Raw genomic sequence first — 26,583 nt, 5'->3', positions numbered from 1 at the left:
AAGGGTGTATGACTGGTGGAAGTCTCCCATAAAGTGGCATGAAGGAATGGCCTCTCAGATCCACACACTCATTCATTCACTCAGTAAACTTCATTGCATACTTACTATAACAATTATTTTAGAATCAGTATGACAATATTCAGGGGACATCAAGGATGGCTGTAGTTTAAAGACGGGGGGGGGAGCCTGGGGGGGGCTGGGGGGGCTTTTCTTCCTGTAAGACAGGAAGGTGAATGGCAGGGCTAGGAAAAGGGTCAGTTTGGCTGACTTCTCAGCCTTAAGCTCATGCTATGATCATAAGCCTTATCCATGGCTTCTGTGGCTTCCCGAAACTTAAGGTCATGTTTTACTGACACAACCTTCACCTTGGCTATTTGAGACCTCCTGTGATCGGGGTACCACTTTCTCAACCACATTTCTTCCATATCTGAATCACTGTGGACTCCATCATTGGAACATTGGTAGACCATCTCCTATGACTCTTTCTGAAACATGTCCCACAAGGGTAAACACTGTACCTTCCCTTCCTCTACTTGACCCCACATAGAAAATCCTTAACTCAACTCAGAAGTCAACAAAAGAAGAAGAAGAAGAAGAAGAAGAAGAAGAAGAAGAAGAAGAAGAAGAAGAAGAAGAAGAAGAAGAAGAAGAAGAAGACCACTCTTAGTATGCTGAGGAAAGGGTTGTAAGACAGGTTTTATATTTCACAAACTCCAAATGGCTGGCAGTTCGACCTAACTGATAAAGAGTTTTGTTACTGTCAACATTTTAGACAATTTTAAACTATCTTGACCCATTGAACTGTTTTGCACATGTAGACATGACCAGTAGAAATCTGGGATTCCTTGGATAGAACCAAATGGGAGGAAAATCCAAGAGGCGGGGAGGTCTCTGGAAGTGCCACATTAACAGGTTTACTAACCGACAGTCGAGAGGCAATCTATTTTATTAAGAGATTGAAAAATAGTTTTTAAAAAACCAGCATGTGATGATTTCAATCAGAAGTAGATGGGCACTTTTTAAACTGCAATTGGTTTCTAAAGAATGGGCAAGATAAGAATTGATAGAGGTGAATAGCTATCAAACCGTGGGATGATAAAAAAAGAAGCAAATTGCCACCTACTTGAAGTGAATAGCTCTTGTAGCGTAATGGGTTTTAAACTTTAGAATCGTTTGGTGCTATGACACGCATGCGAGTGGAAGTCAGGATTGAGCATGTTTATTGGTTTTTTCCCCCCCTTCCAATGGAAGATTGCCTGTTTGGTGTTCGAATAATAATCTCCATATAAAAATATGGTAATGTAATTATGCTAACTAGTATTTTCTATAATTCAAGACTCTGTTTATAATAATATATCATATTTTGCAGTCAGGTAGGAATCCATTTGTCCCCTCCACCTGGGTCGTTGTCATAGAAAGCAAAAAGATGCTTTAATCGACAGTTCTCTGTAATCTGGTTGTTTCTGGAGTTAGAATTTTTCTAGAAGGTGACTTGATAGATCTTATCCCAAACATCCTCGTTTACCACACACTACCAAGCTCGGATTAAGCTGACCCCCTCACAATTGTAACAATTTTTACTGATGAGCTTGCTTTGACAAAACTCACAGGTAAAACTATGCTATAGGAAGGACACTGGATAAACTTAGTGGCAGAAGACCTAGGCAAAAGTATTTCAATGCTTTGGAGAAGACAAATAGAATGGTATCTATATTTATACCCAGGGTGTTATTGTGATTATATGTAAAAAAATGAGTACATGTCTGCTACTGTATACAGTATAGTATATGTCCGAGATGCAAATGAAGCCATGGGTGGATCTAGAGTTGATTGAGTTCTTTTAGAGGAGAATTTTACTAAAACAATTTTGGTGAGATTATTCTGTTTCAATTTTCATGCTAAGACCTAAGCAATGCTACTGATGCTGGCATTCTCCTCTCATGACTTCCCTCGGACTGGACCACCGCCTCTGAACTCATTGGTGGGTTCACAACAGCCAATTGGCCAGTGGCTCGTTCCAGTGCTCTGTATTGCCTCTCTCCTGGTTTATAACCATGATTCCCCAGTCAAGTTATGGCAGCCACATTGAAAGTAAAATAGTAAACAGACTGGGAGTTTTACTGAAATTCAAGCTGGGTTCTGTGTCTGAATCTTCACATCATGAAGTTAGAACAAATGATGTTTTATTCTCAAATTCCAAAAAGCTCACAAAATAAATACACTTAATCTTATTTAGACACAGATATGGATAAATATAAGCTCCCACACTGGTTTTATTAAAAGTTTATAGTCAGAGTGCATGCATGAGAGGCAAGATTAAAGACTTAAAGACTTGCACAGAGCTCTCCAAAGCAGCTTTCAGAGACCTGAGGTGGCATAAACAGTAACGCCATGCTCAGAGGGGCAAGGACCATTGAACTTGAAGTTCTGTACTAAACATTGGGGTACCACATTTTAATTTTTAAAAAATGTGAGTAAACTGGAGTAAGATGCCACAAATGGTGAATGGCTGAAAGAAACAAAGCTGTTCATGTTGACAAAAGGGGTCTATTTTCAAATACACTGTGGGCATCAGGCAAATGAGAAAATGGGCTTATGTTGGGCAAGTCTAGAAACAGCTTTAGCTTCAGCACAGGCATGATCTATAGGCCACCTTCTTCATCCTCTGATGTCTCCCTACCTCCTCCACCAACCTCTGAGAATCCCACAGAGATGACATAAATTCCACCATTCTCTCCGCATAGATCAACAGCACACACACACACACACACATACACACACACACACACACACACACACACACACACACACACACACAAAACACAAACAGACAATACACACACTTCCAAACGGTTTCCCATCATGCTTTTCACTCTCTCTTCCATTGTTTTTTTTTCTTCTTCTTTTTTCCCCTTCCCACAGGAATCTCTAAAATAATAACCTGACCAAAAGAAGTGTGGCGAGGTTTACTCTTGCAGCCCCTCAGTGCCTTTTCTATTTTTGCCCTATCGCAGTGACAGGTGATTTGAGACGATGATAAATCCATGCATTTAAAGTCTTGATTGCCTGAATAAATAGATTGGATGGCTCCAGTAATTGGGTAATTAAAGTAAAATGGAGGTGCCAGTGGGGCCACAAACTGAAGATATGTATGTGCTTGGCGATTTCGTCTTGGAAAAACCAAAAACCAGCTCTGCAGGAAGAACAAAAGGTGCATATGCGGAGAAGATGGTGGCGGGGTGTGAGGGGCCACGATTGCATAGAACTGAGAAGCAAAAGGAAGGAAGATACACTTAGCTTTCTTTGTCTCCCAAAGCTAAGAATTCCAAAGTGGGCTAGGGAGGAAATCAGAGAGGCTGTGATCCTCTGCTAAACTCCCATGTACACACATTATGCTACTACACACACATACACACACACACACATGCACACACACACACACACACGCACATGCACATGCGCACACACACTTCTGCTTCCATCTCCCATTTTCCTGTCATTCTTATTGCTCACTAATCACAATCCCAGAAGATTTTAGTGAGATTCCGAAGTCTGTGAAAGGCCATTGTAGAGGGACTAAGACCCTGCTGTTACCTCTAGACCTTAAGGTCTAGAATGGGGCGAGAAAAGTCCAAGAATGGGACTATGGTACAGGCACATCTGGGCCTTCTGATCATAAAAACCTGTCTCGCAAGGTAGTCATTTAATCAGCAGCCCTGGGCCAGACACTAAAGCTGGGCCCTTCCGTCCATCTCCTCCCCTGCTCCATCGAGCTCCTTTCAAGCATTTTCTAAGCACCAGGTATGGCAGTCATGATGGAAGTAATCGGGGCAGGGCACAGAACTGTGGTGGGTGCTGAAGATTCGGGGATGAGGCACAACCAACATTTACATCTAAACTACTAAACATCTTACTCCTGTGATGTTTAGAGCCTAGTGAAGAGAAGATGCCAAGGCAATAATTATCCACTATTGCTAGATAATTTATAAACTGGTCTCTGCTTTTCTGTGCTAAGGAAAAACACATTAGGGAAACTGGCCTAACCTTGAAGCAGAGCTGGACAAGGGAGCAATCCCTAACAACATCCACTAGTAAAAGCTGAAATGAGAGAGAGCCAGGGGATCTTCATGTGAGGAAGTGCAGAAGGAGAGAGACAGCTGACCCTTCTCATCTGGGGAGTCTACTGCAGGCTCTGCCCTGCACTGCTCAGTCACTGGGGATTCCAGGCTGTTTCCTTGAATAAGACCATACTTACACGAAAGCTGCCTGCTTTTAGGAATCCAAGTTCAACGCCCAGACTGGATTAATTGAATGTTTCCCTTCCCATGAATTGTTCTGGCATTATTTAACCCCAGTCATAATATTGTGGTTCACTGGAAGTTAAGAAGTAACCTTTGTAAGTTGATAAAATCATAAATTCAGTGAAAATAGTTGCTGGCTTTTCCAGCAGAGGGTATTTCGGCCTTCTCAAAGCAACTCGGCCCAAGGCTCTTCCCATGCAAAAACTACTTTAAAGAAATCTTATTTCAAAATTCTTCCCCTTCTTCAAGCCTATTGGCATCTAGAAACTTTGCTGTATGATTTTTGCCGGCACGAAATGTCCCCTAACATTACATCCACCACCCACTCCCAGCCACAGTGAAGACCTTCAGTGGGTCTACTCTAAGACCACACAGCAAAGAATCCATTAGCTTGCCTTTTCTTTTGTGCCCCATCGGCAGAACTGGCACCCAGCTGTTGCAAACTAATTTGGTCCTCAGAGCATCAGACCCCAGGTAAGTGAGAACCGGGTCCAGTAAGCCTAGCCTGTGAACTTCAGCTTTATCAGAGGACAAGCTCTGAAGAACAGAGCCTTTTACAGCCAATAGAATTCTAAGAATACAACACAATTAATGGGAAACCCAGCAGAGCCTCTTACTACATATGTGATATTTAGCAAATCAGCCTCTCTCAGGACCTCAACTTTATCATCTATAAAGTGGACCATCAAAATCACACCAAAGGTAAAGAGCCTGGGACACCAAGGACACAGAGACATCGTGCCATAAAGGGAAACAGTCACTTCTATTGTCATATATGACATGCTCCTAGAAATGAAGAAGAGTGAAAGAACTTGAGCCTGTGGGTTTCAGGCTGCCTTCCAGTCCCATGAGTCAGATGCTAACTCCTGCTCTGTCTGGGATCCCCAAGAGGTGACATAAAGAGCTTCCTCTCCGGGCACTGACATGCCTACCTTGCTGGAAGCATATTACTTTTGATCCAATATATTGTTGCTGTTGCAATCAAATAGCTGGCTAAAGCAAGTTAAGGAAGAAAGGAAGGTATACTTTGACTCGTGGTATCACAGAGATTTCAATCCATCATGGAAGGCAGCATTCTAGTAAAAGAGACTTATACCTAGCCATTCCAGTAGCAACAAGAGGCAGGCATTGACTAGCGAAAGCAGGCCAATAGCAGGAGAATGCACAACTTTCAATAACTGTCCTTTAGTGACTATTGCCACCAACCATGCCCCACCTCCTATAGATCCCACAGCCTTCAAAATACCCCCACAAGCTGTAAACCAAGTATTCAAAACAAGGACTATGACGGACATTTAAGATTTAAGCCATAACAACTGGTATTAACCTACTTAGCAGCTTCTGATCTCTAGGTATAGCCTGATCTCTGTGGTTGGATGGTTGTCTTGTATCCACCTGCCTCTGCTTTAGTCAGTTCTTTGACTGTCCAGGCTTATGGGCAGTTGTAGTCTCTTTCTGTTGCTATGACAAACACGATGACCAAATGCAACTCAAGGAAGAACATGATTAATTTTTTTTTACACATCTAGGTCCATCATCAAAGAAACTTGAGGAGGGAACTCAGGCAAGAACTTGAGTCAGAAACCATGGTGAATGCTACTTGCTGTCTCATTCACTCAAACTCAGGCCTAGCTTTCTCTTTTTTTCAAATATTTTTATTTCTCTGAAAAATCCCATATATTTATACAATGTATCTTGACCATATCCATCCCCCAATGATTTAGGAATGGAGTGAAATCCAAGCTGATGGCTATATGGGTATCCTGGGCTGGGAGTCCTCTTTTAGATACCCAGTCTAAACTCAGAGCTTGACTACTATGGATCTTGGCTTCACAATAAAATGATCCTGATGATGAGAAAAAGCCCAGGAATCTGCTTTGCCTGGCATAAAAAAATACAGATTCAAAACACACACACACACACACATATACACACACTACACACAGAGTGTGTTGGTGCCTCACATATTTAGGTCTTCCCTGACTTCAACAAATAACATACAATAAGACTTTTCTTTTAAAAAATATATATTTTATTGGATATTTTCTTTATTTACATTTCAAATATTATCCCCTGTCCCCTTCTCCCCAACCCCCTAAACCATCCCCCAACCCCTGCTTCTATGAGGGTGTTCCTCCACCCACCCACCCTCTCCCAACTCTCCACCCTGGCATTCCCCTACAATGGGGCATCTATCAAGCCTTCACAGGACCAAGGGCCTCTCCTCTCATTGATGCATGACAATGGCATCCTCTGCTACCTATGCAGCTGGAGCCATGAGTCCCTCCATGTGTACTCTTTGGTTGGTGGTTTAAACCCTGAGAGCTCTGGAGGGTTTGGTTGGTTGATATTGTTGTTCTTCCTATGAGGTTGTTTCCTGACCTCAACAAATAACATACAATAAGACTTCTAAATTTCCTCTTGACATTTGATTTGATTCAGTTATTGTTTAAAAAGAAACAGGGCAGAAACCAAGGAAAGACGTTGTTGTGTGTGAAGCTAGTGTTAAGGGTGACCTGGGTGATCGGGCTGCCCATCTCAGACTGACAGTGATGTGCACTGCATCTGGATTATCAAGGAGGAAAATCCCAGCTTGGCCGAGCGCAGTTGCTCGGGACTATTGACGTCACCTCTGCCCAGCTGTGTAACCTGGGGCGAGGTTACTTTACCTCTTGAAACCTCCACTTCCTGTAACAAAATAGGATTAAAAAAATTAATAAATAAAAGCTTTCTATGTTCATGCTAGGGCTTCTGAAACCAATGGGCTGCTCACCAGCAACCTATTGTCCCAAAGTCCTAGAGCCTAGAGGACTGAGATGACGATGTTAGGGAAGTTTCTTCTGAGGGTGTGAGGAAGTACACAGCCCATGGCTTGCCCCTAGTTTCTGGTGTTTTCTGGATGTTGTTAGCATGTGTATCAGCAGTAGTAATTTCTTTGTCTCAAATGCTGCACTCTTTTTGTGCCTGTTGCTACATTGCAAATTTCATCACTGCATTAGAACACCAGCCAGGATTAGGGGCCTCCTACACTTCACTATGATCATATCTTGCTGAGTTCTCCAATGGCTTCATTTGTCATGGAGTCACATTCTGCTATGCTGGACGTTAGGAACTCAACATCAAAGTTGAGAGAAAATGCAATGGTATATATGTATGTATGTATGTATAGATACACACACATATACACACACACATATATATGTGTGTATATGTATATATGTATGTGTGTATATATATATATATATATATATATATATATATATATGCATGTATGTATGTATATCCTGCAGCTTTCACTGGGCCTTGACCCCAGAGCAGTTTTGGAGTGAGGGATGGTGGTGAGAGGTCACTGGCTTGGTTTTCCCCATGTCTGTCTTTGCAGTCTGGGAAGGCAACAGGCACTGAATACTATGACTGGACCCAGAGATCAGCATAGTGACAGTGGAGTGCCAGCTTTGTTTTATTTTCCCTAACAGCTGTAATCAGAAATCACTCCCTCATCTCATGAGAAGTGGGGCCCAGCAGTGAGGCTCCCAGGCGTTTGAGAATCTGTGAGTCTTATTAAGATGTCTCTTCTGGTGCCTCCAGAAAACTAAACGTGTAGAGAGCATGCTGAGGAACCATCAGCCCCCAAGGTCATTGGATCACTTTTGGCAACTCAGTTAATAGCATGTTGGTTCTATTTCTTCTCTGCAATTGTTTTTATTACATAGCCAGTCCCCAGTGGAGTGGCTGTCACTGAGAAATGGACATGGGTCACTTTGTGAATACATACAGCAAGACAGGAATGCAGGAATGGATGGATGGGCACCAGGTAGGTTAGTGATAGTCCAGATAAGTCTAACTATTCTTTGACATAGTTTTTGTTAGAAGGCGAGAGATTATATGTTATAAAGGATACAGCTGTTTATTCATTAAGGATTAAAGATATTTATGCTGCAATCCTGCCTCTTCCACTTGCTTATTATATTAGACTTCCCTAAGCTGTTCAACTTCTTTGGGGATGCTTTTTTTTCTTTTTCATCTTTAAAATGAGCATATATGATAACAGCAATCTAGCTCAAAAGGATGTTAGAAAGATTGGATACGTATAAGCACTGACTATAGCTAGTTTCTTTCACTAATAGTATGTGTGAGCATTCCAATGTGCGAGCATGGATGATGGCTGGTAGCCTACAAACCTGTTTAGATGAGGATACAGCTAGCGTCTGGGATGCATTAACCACAGGAGAGGCAGTTGCCTTCATGGCGAGCTCCCAAAGTTGCCTCACTGATCTGCAGCGTGCCTCAAATTGTTACGATTCAAGTTACCTTTAACTAAAGAAAAAGGACAGTGGGGGAAAATCCCACTAGCGCCACAAAAGGGGAACCATGTTGATCTTTAACCACTAATTCTTTCCCAAACTTCTACCAAATGGAGAAATAGAGTCATGTGGGAAGCCTTGACTTTGGGAGTGAGTATATAGAAGGAGGTGGCTGCCTGCAAACCTAGAAGAAGTTCCAGCTACACTGGCTATGGGTCCCAGCTATGCTGGTTTTCCAGTCCCACTCTTCCAGTGTCCAGATCAACAAGATATAAACATTTTTTTCTCATATTTTGTTATAGCCCTTTGAGCTAATACATGCACAGAAGGCAATTCTCAGAGATCCATAACAATAATTGAAGCCCTACCAGCATTATTGAAATGCTTGATCTTACTGAGTAATCACCTTGAAGGACATGGGTCACAGTAATGTGGTGCCTGCTCTTCATCCTCAGGGAAATACTTAGAATCAACAGATGTTAAGGAAGTCTCCTGAAAGAGGTAGTCTCTAAAGCCCAGGCCTAGAATCCCAACACTCAGGAAGCCAAGGCAAGAGGAATTGTGAGTGGGAAACCAGCCTGAGTTATATAGCAAGTCTTCATTGAAAGAAAGGGTAGAAGGAAGAGAGGAAGGAACAGTAGTAGTCTCAGAGTGGGTGTCAGGGAGATGGCTAGAGTGGAGTGGGGAACAGCCTGCTTTTGCTACCATCATCCTGTGGATTTCTGGCTCCCTCCAGTCTTCCTCCATTCTCCCTCCATTCTCAGTCTTGGTCCCTCTCCTATGCCAAAGAGAGTTGAAGAGAAATAATTTCCTTCCTGCCTAAATCTGTTTTCATCTTGTTAATTTTCTCCTACATTCCACACTCTTGGATGCTGGAAAGCCTTGCGCCCCCCAGCCACCGTTCCTCGTTCCTCCGGTCGGTTGTTTACCTGGGGAGATGCCCAATCCTGAGGAGCAAGTGCTATGCTAAGTGCAAACCAGCTTTTGTCACTTGGACCTTGCCTAGCCTCGTGCCCTGTGATAGAATCAACGTTAGCACAATGTCTGAGGTTGCTGACTTTCTCCTTGGTGGGAGAGAATGGAAGCCAGAGAGGAGTGGGGAAAGAAACATGTGCGGAACACCTACAGACAGAATCCTCTCTGGTCTGCAGAAGAGAAAGGAGTTAACCGGGAATTTTCTTCACAGATCTCACTGAGATCGTTTTATGGCTCCGATCTCAAGGGAAACGAGCGGTTTGCACATTTACTGTTTCCTATCAGCCGACCATCTGTAGGCACCACCGTTCACAAAGAGCTGAGACATAAACTGGTCACTTTATCATTGTAATATATTTGGAAAATCAAAAACCAGCTGTTATAAAGCTATAAACTGGAGACTTTATTGCATATTGTTTATCATTACTTTAGTATTTGGAGATCCGTACTGCACAGACTTTGAGATCTATCTGTATTGCCAAGGAGGCCAAAGTTTATTTCCCTAATAATATGCAAATGGAGCCTTTATACCAGATAATGAATAATCACTTTAGATTAAAGGCTGAATTTTCTTTTAGTGGTACTGGCAGTGCAGATTTTTTGCATGCAGTTAATAATTAATTTAAAGAATTACCACTTCAGTGAGCCTTGCTTACATTATTTATTAAGTGTAATTAAAGTATTTATTAGTCAAGTAATAAATGAGGGACAACCGCCAGCACCTTAACAGTGTTGTAGAATAATCACAGACCATGCTTATCTGAACAGCAAGACTGAGTGTGGCTCAAGTGTATTAATAGATTATTGTGATCATTGGAGGTGTTATCAGTCTGCCTCAGCCTTGGGTGTGTATCTGGCATTCAGCCATGGGTGTGTGTCTGGTATACCCACTTGCTTTTGCAGCTTAGTTCATGCTAGCGGAAACTGTCTCAGCGTTTCCCCACTGCAAGTGTGGGTTTATTCATTGAGAAACAAAACAAGAGGGGTTTGTCGGTTCTAGCTAACATCCTTGCCAGTCTATCATGTTGTCTGCAGCTCAAAATAGCAGAGCCAATATTGTCATCTTAGAATTTCAGGAAGACTGTGGGAAGCATTAGCCATCATTAAGATGACTATGTGATTCACTGTTCGGGGATCATTTTAAGAATGGAAAGGGTTTTGGTTTTTTTTCCTAATTATTATGTATAAACTAGGAAGACTCCAAGTCAACCAGGTTGACTCTCCAAAAATTAGCATGGCCTTCATTCACCTAGCTAGATTGCTTTCAGCAATAATTGATTTAAAATAATACAAGAAAGAAAAAGCTAAGAGAATCCGCCTCCACAACTGACTGCTATCAACACCTATGATTTTAAGTAAAACCTAATCCTTTGTCTTCAGTTTCAAAAGACATCAGGAAAATGACCCTGTTCAAGCCCCCACAGATGACAGAGCCCCTCCTCCTTCTCCCACCCACCTCCCTTGGGGTTCCTGTCTCCCTGGCTGGCTCGAAGGACTTTCATTCAGGGATTTATTTTTAACACTGCTCTGCTGAAGAGGCGGCAAAAAGAGACAGACTTTCATTTGAAGCTTTTTCGTTTTTTCCAACATTCCCTGCTGCCTTGCTAAAAATAAATACCCCACAGTAAAAATAATATTTTCTAAATAGATATATGGTTATCTACAATGGCTAATCTTACAGCCTGAGGTCACTGACCAAAGCCAGCTCCGTAGCTCATGAACCTGTTGAGTAATTACACAGAAGCAGGTGTAACAGGCTGGTATCGTCACAGGGACCATCCAGGTCAGGTGGGAATGACGTGAGAGTGGAGTTTATTGCTGAGTCATTCTTGTCACCACACCTGTGGCGCTCCAGTGCTAGCATCAAGCTCTGGTGGACTTTATCTGATGTCCTTTTTTTTTTTTTTTTTTACTTAATCTGCATTTAATTTATTTTATGCTGAATTTATTCCTGTGCTATGAGTTTTTGGTTTTTTGGTTTTTTTGTTGTTGTTTTTTGGTTTTTGTTTTTTTTTAGTTTCTTCTGGGATATCTTTTTCTTCTGTGCAACCTCCTCTTCTGGCTTTGGAACGATCTGTTCCTTCTCATTGAGGATCATCTCAATGTGGCAGGGGGAGCTCATGTATGGGTTAATCCGGCCATGAGCTCTGTAGGTTCGTCGGCGCATCTTAGGTGCCTTGTTCACCTGGATGTGTTCAATGACTAGAGAATCTACGTCTAAACCCTTAAGTTCAGCATTACTCTGCATTTTCAAGCATGTGCAGTAAAAATTCGGCACTCATTTCTGGCCACCGTCCCTGTATCCAGCCCCACTGTTTGGTCTGGGTGCACCTACCAACTCCACCATGATACCGCCGGAATGGCACACATTGCTTCTTTAAAGTGACATCCTTCAGATACTTGGTAGCTTTGTGAATATTCATACCCTTGATGGCCTGGGCAGTTTCCCAGGTGTTCTTAGAATGAACACGAAGGTTTGAACCTCTTGATTTGCATGATTTTGGAGGGGGTTTCTGGGTCAAAAGAGTAGGGAACCATCTTTGCAGGTCACCTCTGGCCGCTTCAGGAAGAACCCGATGTCCTTTTGACAAACAAGGGTAACATCTACTAAAGCGTACCCAGGCTGATGGTTTCTTATGCTTACTGGATGCTTGGGACCCCTGCACCTTGGTCAACCCCACTTATTCATAGGCATGAGCCCCACACTGTGCCCTATCTCCATTCTGGAAGTCTTTCCCGACTACTTTGCTCATATTGCCCAGGTCTCTACTGCCCCTTCACACCCTGGCAAAAGCTTGTAAGCCTTGAACTCTCATAGGTCAAAGGGTGAATTTGTCATCTTCCTGCATCTCCCCAGAACTAAGAGCAGTGGGGGCTCTCCAAAGCCAGGAAGACCAAGCCAGACTGCAGTCCATCTGAGCCTTCTTTCTCCTGGATCTCTGCATGCTTCACTCGTCAGAATTCCATCCAAAGGGTGTGGTCACATATCAGGAAAGACTATATTTGAAAAGGAAGATATTCAAATGGATCAAAGTTAATAGGCCTGGCTGGTATTTGGGGGGAAAAACTATCCCAAACACTCAAACATGTATTAATAACAGGCAATACTACCTGGCCCAAACGTATGGGCTTGTAAATTGATTTGTCTTCAGGCCCCTTTCGAGTGCTGTTTCTAGGCGACCGACAGGTTGGCCGTATATCATGTGCACCGTGGCCTTGTGCTGAGGCAGCCTCCTCCTGACCTCTTAATCAAGCCAAGAGCTGGGCACAGAGAAGAGATACACGATCACTTACAGCAACACCCAGCTGGCGTGAGTCCCACAAACCATCTGCCTGTCTCGATGTGGTCAGACTGTCTGCTAATGCCTCCTCCTCTCATAAGCCATCAGCGTAGTCCTCCAGCCTTTTTTTTTAAGTTAGAAAATAAATTGTGTTGCTGGATGAGCTCTGCTATGATTCACAAAAGAGAAAGTCAATCCAAGATAGTCAGACAGCACCTTCTCTGCTGGGTGGGAGGCAGCCAAACTGCTGATCTAGCCTCACTTGAGCATCACTATTTTATTCCCCTATAAATTTGACATGGCCTTGTTAGGGCATAGTTTGCTGTTATGCTGCATTTTCCCATTGTTTTGTGTTTCCACAAGGAATGGCCCTTGGCTTTAGTTGTAAGCCAGGGTCAACATTTCTTCATGGCCTTGTCAGAAGATAATCAGTCTGAAGGAACTACCGTGTGCGAGTTACATCCAACTGATACAACAGGGATGGGCTAAGGATAACGGTGGTTAGATGGGATTCCCCTTGCGCTGTCGGTACTTACCAAAGTCAGTGATAGATCACAGACACAAAGCGGAGAGTGCAACCAGATGAACTTGAGGTGGGACCTTTGCCCATCAGCATCCTCACTTCAATAGCATGTGGGAGATAGCATCACACTCTCTGAAAAGAGAACACAGAGTCCCTACATCTGCAATTTAGTGCTCTGACAGCCCATTCGTCATCCCATCAACAAGTCAGTGTGAACTATAGCCTATCTTAGTTTGAGGTTTCCACCCACAAGACCTTGAGATAAAGATTTGAAGGCAAACCATTTAGTCAAGAATTACAGGTATCACAAGTAGGGAATGTTAGGGAAAAATAAAAAACAATAGAGGGGAAGTGACCAGCACTTGAAGCCAGCACCCACTGTGCAGTGGATGTAAACTGACTCTGGGGAAACACTAGTGATTCTAATGGCAAGTAGCTCAGAACCATTTCACTTGAGAGTTGTCCTAAATGATAATGCTATGAAACTCGCTACTGTGTTTGCGAATTGAACCTGAAAGAAGGGTGCCTCCAGGCCTGGGAAAGCTAACACAGACAGTTTTGAGTTGACCTAAGCTCACCAAAGTGCCCAAGGTCATGGGTTTGGGGCCCTGAAGCACATGCTGAGAAGGAAAGGAAGGTCTAGGGAAGCAACCAGTTGAAGACACACTTTCTACACTCTCAATTCAGTCAAGTGAGAATAGTAAAAGCTATCAGAAAACAATCTTATGGATAAACACTCAATAGCACATCAGGGGAAGAAAAATTATTCAACTATTCTGAAACCTTAGAATTCAATTAGAATTTGGTCCAGCACATAGCTCATGCCTGTAATTCCAACATCTGAAGGTGGCTACTAATAGGAGGGCCTGTGTGAGCTTAAGACCTACACATGTGCAAGCTTGTGTAATGAGTTCCTAGACAACCTAGGATTCAGAGCAATACCCCATCTCTAATCAATCAATCAACTAGAATTTGATGAAGGAGTAGGATTCAGCTTATAGAGGAAAAGATAATTGGATAAAGTTTATTTATTCTCAAAGTTGGATATTAAATTCAGATTAATAAACTATTAAATTAAAGCCAGTGAATTCTTTTCCCTCTTATTGATGTTCACATTCTCTAATCTTAGAAAAAGTTTATCTGCCTCTACAATCCCATTCCCAGAAACCATCTTCCATTAACTTGTTTTGCATTTTATTTATATAGTCAGGGAAATTTAAATTAGATGTCATCTAAGATTCTTTCTCTCCTGTAGTTCTTACGATCTTGGGTCATCAACACACATTGAAGGGACCATGTCCTTTGTCTTTTGAAAGACCACTTTGTTGGTCACACAGAACGTTGTCCCATAGGTTGTCTCTCCTTCCACAGTTAATGGTGAAACTTCAGGACTCACAGCAAAAGAGTGAATGCGGCTGACAGGATGTCTGCTTGCATGTCCTTATGAGATCTGAGCCTCTGCGTAAGGAATTCCCTTGAGTCTGGATTTGACACTGAATTGGGGCAAAGCAGTGAAGTGGATTAACCAAGGCTCAGAACAGCCTAAGTTTGAACCCCAGCTCTTCGGTTTACCAACGTCAGTACTTGAAGAAAGTTGATCCCCACTGGCCTCATTTTGCTTATGTCTAAAATGGCATCAAATACCATCCATAACAGGATAGATTTGGAGATTAAAGCTAAAAGGAATGGAGCCTATAAAATATGTACATCAGAGCTTATGACACTAACAATCCAAACCAAATGAATTTTTCTATTTTTATCCAGTTTAGGTTAGTAGACACAATAATGGGTTTCACTGTAGTGCCAAATGCATTTGTAAACAGTGCAGTAGGGAAATCCTCTAACTCTACACGATGATTTCAGTATGTCACACCCCTGGATTGTAGGACTATGCACTAAAATCCTTGCTCCTGTGAAAAACAAAATGCAGTATTTCTGACTGAGTGCTTTTCATTTTAGTCAATGTCTACATTTGAAATTTGGGACAATAAACGCAACTAAGAGGAAGTTAAGCTTTGGGTTACCATGGAAATTAGAGTAAGAAGGATGACATTTTGCATTTATTACTTTCCCAATTATTCATGATTTTCTCTCCAGCAACATAGAATGCGACGACATTGTTCTTTGTGAATTTTCTTCCATGACAACTATCTATATGGTTCTAGCAATAGGTCATAAGTCTAGGCCAGGAGTACCAAGATTCTGGCAAAACAAGGATGAGGTCAGACTTGTGAAAGATGACAGTCCAGTTGTATGTAAGAGCCAGAAAACTTTGTTAGTATCCAGAGTGGTGTCTGGAGGATCCTAGCAACAGCCGAGGTCTTCAGAGATTAGTATTCAACTTGGAACAAGAATCTGTCTCCTTTGTGGTCAAGAGATACTACTGCATCTTTGCTCGTAGAGCAACATGACCCAACATGACCATGAGCAGACCCCTCATGGGTCCTAGATACCTTACAGAGGAAAGGGGGAAATTTACCAAGCTCGCTGAAACCGTGAGTGCCAGAGGCTCCTGGGGCTGAGCTCACACTAGACCTGAGCAAGACCTCATCTCATCGTTTGCACTTGAAAATTCAGACTAATCTACGGAGTTTCCTATGTCAAGGAAGCTGCCACCCCATACCTGTGCCTCATTTAGATATCCCAAAGTGCCCTTTCACCATGTGCCTTCCAAGAGGATGGAAGTTAAGAAGACACACACACACACACACACACACACACTCAGGAGGGAAGGGCTACCTCTTGGTTTCTACTAACACACAACCTCAGGGTCACTCAACTCTCAATTGACTTGACCTCAATACTTGTATCTAGTACTTAGCATGGTGGTACACACCTATAATTCCATCACTTAGAAGGTAGAGGGAAAAAGTAAAAATGTAAGGTCAACTTGAAAAAGTCAAAAGTTAAGGTTTTATCTCAGTGGCAGAGGGCGTGAAAGGCCCTGGGCTTCATTCCCAGCACCCAGAAGGGAAACACAAAAGTTAGATTCAGACTCCAGAGCAATTTAGAAATGTAACGGCAGGAGCTGATAGTAATTCCTTGATAGAGTGCCTGCTTCGAATGTGTGACAGGGTCCCTGATCCTGTCTCTAGCACCTAAAAAGGAAAAATTAAACACACAAAAGTTCCTAATGAAGAAAATATCAAAATCTGAACTAAAGTCAAAGCTCACTCTACTGCTGTGTAAAACCAGACTGGAATAAGAGGCAACCAAAATATGACCTTGTCTTGTCAGTACAATTCTGATGTTTTCACTCATCTTCAAATTTGCAATTAATTTTATTGTCTTAAAATATTGCATCAAGGGTAGTACTTATTTTAGCAGTGAGCCACGGTGAATGCCTGTTGCACCAACACTCAAAACCCCCAAAGTACTCACTTCCAGAACCAAAAGACACTTAGAATAGAGCAGGCCCACTAAAGCAGTTCAGTCTTCAACTTCTTGTCTCACAGAAGAACTCAAGTGTAGACAAGAGTAGAGAGGTGAAGGAACCAACTCCATGCAGCAATCTGGGACTCTCATCCTTCCATTCTTTACCTTAAGACCTTTGTTGGTGGTGGTGGTGGTGGTGGTTGGTTGATGCTACAGATTGACTTAAGTCAGATATGGTGTGTACTAGATCTGACTTAAGTCAGATGATGTGACACGGAAAACAAATCCCCAGGCATTGCTAACTGTCTCCCATTGGGGTTAAGTAAGACTGTCTCCAGTTCAGAATCACAAGACTAGGCTGAAGAAGAGAAAGTCCTAAGGTCCCCAAATAAACCAAGCTTCTCATAGCTCAGAAAAAGCCACTGGCCACTGTCAGTTCCAGCCAGGCCATTGTACCAGATTCTGGTTACTGCCACCACCTCCCATCCTTGGATTCACTGTACTTGGGTCTGGGGTCTTCTTCCACATGCAGGAGTGAAAGCTCACACCTCCTCCATATCACAGAGGTTAGGGGCTGTTCCGTGCTGTGGCTGCACATCTGGCTCCTCTTATCTACTCCTCCATGATAGGTTTTCCCTCTCCCTGGCTGCAGCCCAGCCATGTCACCCATGAGTTACCCTCTGAACATACTGAAGGACATGTGGCCTTCTCAAAAGGACAGCGTGTGATGAAAGTTCACTTTCCACTCAATTAGCCTTGAGAAAGAAGAGGGTTTTTTTTTTCCTTTGNCTTTCCCAAGNGCCTTTTTTTTTTTTTTTTTTTTTTTTTTTGTGATGACCTTTTTGAAGCATCTTATTTTCTGGGCAAAAAGCCAAACGATACATTCTCTTCCCAGCTGCAGGGCGGCTGCAGATTTTCAAAGCTGAGGTAAAGCTAGCTTTTGGAATAAATACAGGTAGCCTGAGCACAGGGAATGTCTTAGGATTCCAACAGAGAGAGAGGGAGATGCCCAGAGAGAGGGAGCATCTGTGGAGGGCCTCGGGGACCCAAGAGATGAAGCAACTCAGAGACCTCCAGGCTGCCAGGTGCTCCCCCCAATTAGGGAGCATGCATGAATACAAATTTCAAAAAAAAAAAAAAAAAATCAATTCCACTCTGGGTAAAAGCACATCTCGCCTAGGACCTGCGATAGATGGGGATGGTTTTTAAATTTTTAATCTCATTGAGTCTCAGATTCAGCTATCAAATAAGATTCAATTTTATTTAAGACTGGATCAATAGAGGACAATAAATACCGCTTGTCCTTTGTCAGCCAGACTGATGGGCAACGCTACCTAAAAGCCTACTCCATAGCCTGGGCATACGGCACCCTTTCCTTGAGACATGTTCCTGGTAGGTTTACAGAGGGACAGCATGTGGAATCTGCAGAAGAGAAATAAAAGGACCCAAACCAAGCCTGTCTCCCCTCCGAGCTACACTGATGACAATTCAGAAGGCAAAGAGGGTTTCTTGAAGTTGGCCAGGTTTGTTTTACCGTATCTTGCTCAGCTTCACAAACTATGAGCGGTTCTAGAATCCAGACCAGTAGAGAATCTTAGTGAGCTAAGATGTCTGAAGCCAAGCCGTGATGACCTGAGTTCAATCTCCAGGACCTACACCATAGAAGAAGAGAACTGACTCTCTTCTGACCTCGATAAGCATATCATAGCTGAGGACACATGGGGCTCTCCTGGATCCAGACGCTGGCCAACAGGACACTGAGTACCCTGTGTCTCAGGAATCAGAACCCGGATGTACTTGGAGGGAAGCTGGTGACACAGGAGGCACTGATGGGAAAGCAGTAAGGAGAGAGACTCTGAGGCAATATTGGGGTTTCGCTTTAGTCCTGAGTATAGGAGATAGCTTGGGCTGAGAGCTGAAGGCTTTACCTCTGAAGGAAGAAGAGATTTATAAGAAATGCCTGCCAGGTAGGTGCCCTTGTCTGATAGTGGTCATCCTGCAGCCCCAACAGCCAGGCTAAGAAAAACTAAGCAACACGAAAGAGCTTTCTGGAGAAGTTTGCCCCCGATGGGCACTAATGCAAAGGCGTCTCTTCAGCCAGAGCTCCGTCATTAGTCTTCATTTGCTGTCACAGGGTCAAGGACCAGCAATTTGTCTTCCATGAAAATGTTCTTCTCGGAACATTAGTAGAGGAAAATTGGCATCAAAGCAAAACTCTGAGTGGCCTGGCAGCTTCTGAAAAGGGACCCGGAATACAAGGGGTAAAGCCTTTCCCTGCAGGCATAGAGACTCCACAGCCCACATCTGTCTACCTCCTAGCTAAAGAGTTTTCTTAGTGATGCTGTGTTTGGAATTAGGCACTGGATCACACAGGCACATTTGCTGAGCCCCAGCCTTTACCACCTCCATGAGTTTGAGCTGGAGAAAGGCACAGAGTAAACTTAATCCATGCATGTCATTTCCAGCAGAAGTGTTTAACTGGCCAAAGAGCAAACATTTACTAGGCTGCTCTGAGTCTTGGTGTCATTTTCAATTTGGGAAGCAGTGATACAGAGTGGGGGAGGGGGGTAGAGTCACTTACAACAAAAGCCTGGAGTAGTCTTCTTCATGACCTTTCTCGGATCCAACAAAGAACAAAACCTTTCAAAACGTCTGACAACCATGAGTATCCTGATGTACAAAAAGCTGTCCTTTAGGGTAAAAATGACAGTGACATGTCATGATGATAATCTTGGTGCTCTCTAAGTGGTGAGTAGAGTTCCTAGGTCGGGTACTGTCTGTGGCCATCAGTTCTAGATGAAGGTTGGGATCTACAGACCCCTCAGTTTGACGGTGCTACCTGTTCAACTGGTGATCCCGCAAACTGGTCATCAAACCCAAAGTCTCTCTGGAAATGAGGTCACTGGCTGGGTTAGCAGATTCTGATATATCACCTCTTCAGGGTACCCTTGCCCAAGCCAATAAGTGTGAGGGACAAAGAGGATCCAAATTAAGTGGCCTGTTGGTAACTAGGAATCCTTTTTAGCCCACCAATGTCCCAGGAGACCTCAGCTTCTTTGACCTCGCTTCCAGTGCTCTGCAGCTATAGAATCCCTGTCCCTTGGTGCCCTCCTCTTCCCATTCACCCTTGTAGAGTCTTCCATGTTGTTCCTTAGGGAAGCAGTTGCAATGCTTCTTAGCCTGCTGTGTCTTCCTCCCTCTGACCTTGAGCACATCTCCATTGCACCCATTGGCCCTGACAATGCCACAGAAGGTGTGTGGACTGACCACACAGGGAGGACGAGACTGAGCCTATTACATTCTGTTCTGCAGACCTGCCACATACCTGGTGACAGGCTTCTAAGATAACATTCCCAGACACAGGGCCTTGGAAGCCCGTCCCACCCCAACCTATACACGCTAGATTTAGAAGCTAGAAGACTTCTTAGAAGCTAGACGACTCGAGTGGTACCTTGATCAAGACTCTGAGAAACACTCCTACTCCTAAAAAGTCTACAAATGTAAATGGCATGACTGACCATCTCAGAGAAGCTAAATGGGAAGAACTTAGACCTGAAGGTCTGTAACATCTGAGGCAGCTTCTGCCTCCCTTGTACCATGTCTTCTTTCTTCCTCTGGTTCTTAGCCATCTCCCTCCAGGTATCTGAACCTTTTTGTTGTTCTCATGAAAACCCCCATTACACATCATTCATCCCAAAAATAAAGACTACACTAAATAGTATCTACACGTATCTTTCTTAGATTTCTTACTTTATTTTTTTATGTGTGTGGATGTTATGCCTGCATGTATGTCTCTGCACTATATGTATGTCTGGTGCCCACAGAGGCCAGAAGGCATCAGATCCCTGGGACTAGAGTTACTGTGAGCCATTCTGTGTGTGCTGGGAATCAAACCAGGCCTTTGACAAGAACCGCAAGTCCTGCTAACTGCTGAGCCATCTCTCCAGCTCCAATACCACTCTTTGGTTTCATTCGCTTCAGCCTCTGCTTTCTGAAACCTGCATCTTCCATCCCCATGACTGATGCCACAAGGTCACAGTGCCTCTTGACAGCTAAACAGATGGGCAGAGGTCAATCTTAGAGTCTAAAAGTTTTTATTGTGTTGGGAGAACCTGCAGGGGGCAAAGAATTATTGTCATTGCATCTCACTGAGGGCCACTGGACCAGGTAAAGATGAAATGAAATACTAGGTCATCTCCAGGAACCTCCTAGGCTGAGTGTAATTGTGCGATTCATTAATGAGAATTGCATTTGTCTTTCTTCCTCCCCTGCTAGGAGCCTCATTCTGAGCCATCCTCGAGTAACACCAGGCTAATTGATCTCTTTCTATTAGAGTCTCATCTAATTTATAAGCCAAAAGCTCTGGGAAGTATCCTTCAAATCTGCTAGGAAGCCTCGTGTAAACTCAAGAGATCAAAATGTCAAGAGTAAGTTTGGCTTTGGAAATCTGGAGCCTTGTAAAGCAAAATGATATAGTCAGATATAGTCAGAGCCACTCCCAACAGCATGCCAACAGCCCATGGGATGTGGCATGAGGGGGCTGCCAGTGGCTTCAGAGTCTACTGGAATTATTTATCTCCCAGGTGCCTTGAAGTTGCACCAGTAGAGAGTAATTCCACATTTGAGGAGATTGCGACCTGTCAACTTCACAATTGCTGTGAATTAATATTGGATTGCTTTTCTTCCTGAAGAAGTCTCAGATGAAATGGGACTCTGATCCCCACAGTTTGGAATTAAAAAGGGGGAGATGGGAAAGGTGGAACATAGAGGGTGGGGTGAGAGGTGTAAGAAAAGAACTTCACATTTTCCCCAGTGGTCAGTCTTCCTGCAAGAAACCCACCCGGTAAGAGTCCCCAGAAAGCATCAAGTTATCATTAAAAGAGCAGCAAACCCCGAGCAAAACAAATCAATGTTGCTGTTTTCAAGTCTGTAGAAAACATTTCTTTTTCCCACTTCAACAGTCCCAGACAGAGGGCAAATATTTCCACACTTCTCCATAAATCTGGAGTCAGTTGAGCTATAAGAGAATTTCTTCTTCAATGTCCCTCATAATGGCACGGAACGGGAAAATAAAATTTCAGTACCAAAGGCACAGACTTTAAGAGCCGGCTGAGGGGCTGGAGCCAAGCCCTGGTTTCCATGGAGAGAACAGGGACCGGAGTTCTGCATTCCAAGCAGGCAAGGGATTTGTATACCACCTTACAGGCCCATAAATCCCCCAGCTTTAGGGCCCCCTCGAACGGCTGCCAAGCCAGAAGTATATATTGTCCACTAGAGTCTGAAGGCTCCAGGATATACGACTTGAAATGTTGCCAACCTAGAATGTACTTGGGAGACTGTTCTGCCTCAGCGACTGTTCCAAATAATTGAAATGTAGCCTTTTAAGTACCAGGACAATTCTGAAGCTTTAATTATTTAGCAGGAAAGCATCTCCTCTCCAACTAAAAATACACTTAAAGTATAGGGCCCTCAAGAGGCTTGTGGTGGGGAAGGCTTTGGCAGCAGGTAGATGATGTCTGAATCCCTGTTCCACCCCTAAGATGTGAATCAGCTGGCAGGGGTTTTATTCTCCTTTTGTTTTGTTGTTTTAACATCTTCTACACTTTCACTTCCTCAAAATTCAAAGAAAAAAAGAGACAAAAATTGGGATCATGGCTCATGGGTGGATCTTTGTGTAGTGTGAATGAAGGCCTCCCTCAGCAAACTGCTTATCACCTGCATCTGCTCAAGACTTTGTGTCTGCTGCTGTCATTGATGTCATTATGGCGATCCTGCCTCTCTTAAAACCTACCACACATGCTTTCCTCCTGGTGTCCCTTGCGGAGAGCTGATAAATGACTGTCTTTATAATATGCTTTGATACAGCACACCTTTAGGGATTCAGGAAGTATAAAGACAGGGCCAACCCCAAATACAGAGTCACATCTGCTATCACTCATGGATTGGCCCGGCTGCCTCCGGACTGCATACAACAAAACCTCACTATATGGCACGGCTGTCCCTTCACTACCTCTTATCTGTGTTCCTCGTGAATCAGATCAATGAAGGTGTAGCTTGGCAGCCTGCTGAGGAGCAGACATGAGCTGTGTGACTTTGTATTCTCAAAACTTTCAAGGAAACAGCAACACTGCATCCTGGGGTGCTCATGAGCATTAAGGGAGATGATGTAAAGGAAGCCAATAACACAGTGTTGGGTTCATCATGGATGCTCAGTAAATGGCAGGAGTTATTATTGACTAAGAGCCACAGGGAAACGGCCCAGACCACACAATTGCATCTTTACATTTGACCCGGCAGTGAGCCTGATTTGGTTAGAGTCAGGTTTGGAAGACTATCTAATTGCCCAATCATCTCTTGTATTTGCGCATTTCCTTTTACAGTGAAGGTTTTCCAAGTGTTTGGGAAGGCAGTACCACAGTGTTCAGGGGTAAATTGCTAATGGGCTGTGGTAAGCTAGCAACAGAGTTCTGTGGACTTGAGGGTCTTCAAATGACAGACTGTAGGATGGCTGCATTGCGTGAGCAGAAAATTTGAGCTAACTTGCCATGTAATAAGCCCAGCCCACACAGAAAGCCCCGGGCAGAGGCTCCTTGATCAGAATGGATCACCTGAAGGAAGGACTTTGCAAATTCAATATTCATGAAAAGATTGCCCATGCTCAGAACACCTGCAAAGGCTCAAGTCGGCACCAAAGAATCGTTGTTCTCCTAGCATCTCCAGCTGCCAGGATACTTGGCCATGCTAGCTGGATGGTGAAAAGGGCATGTTATAAAATGAATGAGATACCAGAGCTCCCACAACTAGTAGCTGAGTGATCTGGGCATAGATGTTTATATTCCTGGAAACTTGTTCTTTCGCTTGTTAAAGGACGGTGACTCCACTGTACCTGCCACGCAGGGTCCATTCGAATGTGAGCACAGAGCCACATCAAGAACCTAAACCCCCGGGGCAGTATTTGCTACAGACTACCTGGCTGTCTTAGGGTAACTTGGCTTCTCTAGACTTCAAATATCCTTCATGCAAGGCTTGCAGTAAATAATCAACACACCACTCGCCTTCAGCTCTGAAGTCCCATCTACTACAGAGAGAGGAGAGAAGGAGGTGAGGCTGGAACTATAGCTCTACCTACAGAATTGAAATACCCATCACTCTAAAGCTGTGGTCAGCTCCATGCCTGGAATCGGGCACGCTAGCAACCTCTGAAGGTGTCTTATAGACAAAGCTCCTATAATATTTCAAAGCAGGTCAAAAATCCATCCCCTAAAACATAAATTAAAGCCTGAAATATACAGCAAATGTCAAGGTGGGTGTGGTGAGTGCCGTGCTGGGTGTAATTTCTGGGAGTCTGTTCTTCTTTCTTCTCCTCTAGGAAGTGTTGGAAAATCTGGAGGATCTTGTGCAAAATCTGCCCGATGTCAATTCCACTTGCAGAGCAGTCCATCTTCTCTGGAGTGTGTGTGACCTTTGCAGGTTGTCACATCCTGGGCATGGCACCAAGTGATCCTCTGCAGGGGCTGGCATGGAGGAGCAGACCCTGAGCCGCAGGGCGGTGCAAGCAGCAGTTTCCGGGCCCTGTGCCAACCTCCAGATAATTGCCAGCAGCGGGAGAGAGGTAGTTGAGGTTGGCGGAGCCTGTCTCTGACAGATAGATTGCCCCCTCCTCACTGCAGCAGCAGCAGCAGCAGCATCGTGGCAGCGAGGAGGGATGGGAGGGAGAGCCAAAATGTACTCAGGGAGGGGGCAAGAGGGGAGAGAGCAGCTGGGAACAGCTGACTGTCAGAGTGAAGGACAAACAAACACAGACAATGGACTTAGAGCTGGGGGAATGGTAAAGAGACAGGGAGGCACTCACACGGGAACCAGCTCCAGAGATGAGACGCGCACAATACGGCAAGATAAGTGGAGGGAGCTTATGGCAAATCTTATGGAGGGAGATGGGCAAAAGCCAAAACAAAGGGAAGGGCGAAGGCAACACAACCTTTGTCCTAAGCTGCATCCCATGCATGGGTTTGAGGGTTCAGCAAAAAGGCAGAACTTCCACTACCAGCCTCAAACAGAGTCAGGGGGAAAAAATCAATGAGAGCCCCCAAATCCACATAGCTACATCAAGGGGGCTGCTCAGCCAGTCAATGCTGTCACATGAAAAGAACAGTCCTGTTAGCACAAGGAGTAATGTTTACATACAGGACGCTCTATGTCCCCGGCACAGAGCTTAGCATATACACATATTTTCAGCTATCCATCTATAAGGCCTTTTCTAGTAGTTACATCTCAGTATTCAGAGCAAGACAGTAACCATGCAAAGCTGGAAGTTCACAGCAAGGCCTCTCTTCCTCCTCTTGCCTCTCATGGCAAAATAATAATAATAATAAAATAAATATCAAGACAGAAACCCAAACCAGAACCTGGCATCTTTCCTGATTATCCTTCCTTTCCAATGTTCTTTTCTTCTTCCCTCACCCCTTCCATTCCTCCAACCCACCCATTCTCTTCCTTCTTTCTGTAGAGCCCTGCTTACAGACCACAAGGTCTGACTGGAATACTGAGCTCCCAGGGTAGATCAGCTGGGTACCCCACAGTTCAAGAAATAATGCCCTACAGGTACAGCTGCAGTGGCAAAGGACAAATGTAGAAAGAGAGCTACTGACTGTGTGCCCAGCTGAAAAGGCAGCTAGACACATGAAGGGGTTCTCAAGGAGGCAGATGTGTAGCAGCCATATTGCTGAATATGAGGTGGAGATGACTGTCAAGTTGTAAATATTAGAGACTTCCACTGGGTGGGAAATATAAATAATAATGTCTTCCTGGTTTTCCTAGCACCTCAAACATGCTAGCAATTGTAACTGCCATTTGTTCTTGAGCACTTTTTGTGCTGGGAGCTAAGCATACACATTTTTGTCAGTCATATACCTATAAGGTCCGTAGTAATATTCCCCTCTGAAAGATAAGTATGGCAGCTGGATTACCTGTGCCATTCCAGTCAGATCAATGCTGACTAGTTTCCATTATTTGAGTCTTATTATATGCATTGGGCAGCAACTGGGTAGGAGACTGTCCTAGATCTAGTTGGAAGAAAGATGCAGTAGTGGATGGAAGAGAAAGGGGGCAAGATTATAGGCAAAGAAAGACAGATAAAGAGCTCTATCTGAGAGGCCTGAGTAGCACTAGGGGATGGCTAGCACATGGACATGTTGGAGCTTGAACATGAGGGAAGGTTCAGCAAATCATCAAGATTCATTCTGAATGAGAAGGACAGAGCATGAGGTCCGTCTGAGCTGAGCATGGAGGTTTGAATCCAAAATATGGGTCTGAGGAATGAAGAGAAAAATGCATTCCACAATGGAAAGAATAGCCATGCCAATTAATGTAAAAACAGACTTCATGAAGTTATCTTATCTTCTGGTACACACCAGAAGGCTATCTCCACCCCCTTTCTCTCGTCCCCTTCTTCCCTCCCCCTCTGTCTTACATGCAGTGTTTGTGGAGTGTATTTGTTTTATGAGGTTTAAGGGGTACCAAGGATTAAACTCAGAGTCTCTCAAATGCCAGATGTACATTCCGATACCACTGAGCTCCATCCTTCCTCTTGATTTTATTTGTTTTACTCTGAGATAGGCTTTCCTCTGTTTTTTCAGCCTCCCTGCCTCTTTCTTTTTAGGAGCTTGGAGCAGATACAGGCATGTGCCATCACATTTGCCCCAGAGACTCTTTGAATAAGTAGAATTGTGGGAGAAAGGCTAAGCAAGACAAGTAGAGTGGGGTTGGGAGAAGGAGGAGGAGGATGAGGATGAGGATGAGAAGGAGGAGGAGGAGGAGGAGGAGGA

General features: G+C 43.8%; 1 protein-coding gene and 1 pseudogene across 1 annotated transcript in view; one reads left to right on the top strand and one right to left on the bottom strand.

The window, feature by feature from the left end:
* Slc14a2 (solute carrier family 14 member 2) overlaps positions 1-26,583 on the top strand; it is a 443,733-nt gene that overhangs the window by 227,963 nt on the left and 189,187 nt on the right. The gene's annotated exons all lie outside the window — the stretch shown is intronic.
* LOC110284652 lies at positions 11,510-12,133 on the bottom strand (annotated as a pseudogene).

This window comes from Mus caroli, chromosome 18, assembly GCF_900094665.2.
Source record: "Mus caroli chromosome 18, CAROLI_EIJ_v1.1, whole genome shotgun sequence".
Lineage (NCBI taxonomy): Eukaryota > Metazoa > Chordata > Mammalia > Rodentia > Muridae > Mus > Mus caroli.
Note: the sequence above shows the minus strand (reverse complement) of the source record. Positions and strands in the feature narration are given on the sequence as shown.